Source organism: Lissotriton vulgaris, chromosome 4_1 (assembly GCF_964263255.1).
Source record: "Lissotriton vulgaris chromosome 4_1, aLisVul1.2, whole genome shotgun sequence".
Taxonomy (NCBI): domain Eukaryota; kingdom Metazoa; phylum Chordata; class Amphibia; order Caudata; family Salamandridae; genus Lissotriton; species Lissotriton vulgaris.
This window is the reverse complement of record NC_141691.1, coordinates 1878537187-1878538936: the sequence shown is the minus strand read 5'-3', so window position 1 is coordinate 1878538936 and position 1750 is coordinate 1878537187. Positions and strand designations below refer to the sequence as shown.

Here is a 1750-nt window from a genome sequence, read left to right as displayed (position 1 = left end):
CAACTTCTTGGGGTTTTTTAACTGCATGATGTTTAGTGGATCATGCCAAGAGTACCTCGCTCTACAACCAACAGTGATCAGGAGAGAGACGACAAGAGCTCTGAGAGGTGTTGCTATCGGATAAACCTTGTAACAAGGTCAGAGGCTTCAGAGACAAGACAACTGTAGGAAGGAACCAATCCAGAAAAAGCTTTGTGAAAGTTCTGAAATAAGCTAAGCTTTAGAATCAAAACAGGAGACAGAACTTGAGCTGATTTGTAGAACTCTGGCCCAAAGCAGCACTTTCATAGATTACATAGCTTTTTCACAAGTATTGCAAAGGATAAAGTCCCCATAGAATGTATTCCCCTGGATTGATACATTCTTGGCTCTTCCCATGCTTCTCCTTTGTTGCAGTTTGACCAGGCTGCCTTCCCACCGAGGAAGGAATGGCCGGAATTGAGGTTCCCTACTTTGGTGCTTTGTAGCTGACGTGCCTCTGGTTCAAGGGGTTTTCTGTGGACTTTATCCACTCCTTCTTCAGGAGCTGCTTCAGCTGCGACAGCCTCATGGTCGGGTTCTCCGGCTTGAGGCACGGCATGTTGAGCTCTTCGTAGGCTGCGAATGCGGCTTTCATGCACCTCTCGGGATGGCGGTCCAGCTCTTCTGTGACACTGAGCACGGAGATGGCATCTTCGACTGTTCTCGCTTCCACGGTCTCTTCCTCCAGGACTCTGCGGTTTATGTTCTCTTCCAGCGGGGTTTCAATGTGGCTTTTTGGCTTCTCAGCTGATCTGCTGGCTTCCTGCTCTTCCGCCGGCAGCGTCTCCTCGATCTGGGCACAGGTTATTTTTGGCGGGGTGGCCAGGCTCTTCTGAAGCTTGCCCCGCAGGGTAGCTGCCTCTTCATCCAGGAGCCGCTGGGCCTCCTTCTTGCGTTTCAGCTGCACCAAGCGCCGCTTTTCTCGGTCCTCCTTTCTTTGCTCTTTTCTCAAGACATGTTTGTCATAATCCTTCCAGAGAGCATCCTCCTGCTCCTGCTGCCGCTTAGCATCCGCTGCTACTTTAGCATCTGCCTTGCATGCCCGGGCAGCGGCGGTGTTCTCGCCCTGGAACTTCTTGGGCATGCCTCAGAGTGGGCTGCAACTTAGGACGAAATTTGGATCCCTTTGTGTACAATTCCTCCTTTGTAACACCAGAAATAGAAATAGTTATCCTTTTACGACCGGTGGCAACTGGCCATAACCTCAGAAAACAATTTGTTGCCCCCAGAGCTAGATGAGAGAGAGGAAACTCCAGTAAGTGTTATACACAGCTCTGCAGTAGAGGTGGATAAGCCAACAAATTAACATGGAATATTGAGTTAAGGTCTCTCTTGGCTCCAAGAGTCTGTCTCAGCCCTAAGAGCCCAGGCACGAGCTGAGCCGTAGAAACATTTGGCATGGAAATAGAGCAAAATATAATGTGGAAATTCAAGAAAAACACATTTCTTTGCCAAGTGTTTCCCCTTAATACATTAGATCATATTACTGCAATGAGAGACGTTTATCAAAAAACTATAGTTTTTAAACATAAACTTAGAAACAGTCCTTCCCCCATGCCTCACTCCAATCAAATACCATTACTGAATTTAAAGGCAAGTCAGTTGTTATGTGCACCCTCTATGTGAGCTATATTCTTATTTTACATAGAGCAATATTACAGTCTATTAAGTAGCCCACAAAATAGTTTTTTGTACAGCACACATCCTCACATATTTCAAGGTTTAATCA

The 1750-nt window shown here is 46.7% G+C and overlaps 1 pseudogene; it reads right to left on the bottom strand.

Moving 5' to 3' along the window:
• Positions 1-448: 448 nt before the first annotated feature.
• On the bottom strand, positions 449-1154 carry LOC147724667 (coiled-coil domain-containing protein 124 pseudogene; annotated as a pseudogene).
• Between the last annotated feature and the right edge of the window lie 596 nt (positions 1155-1750).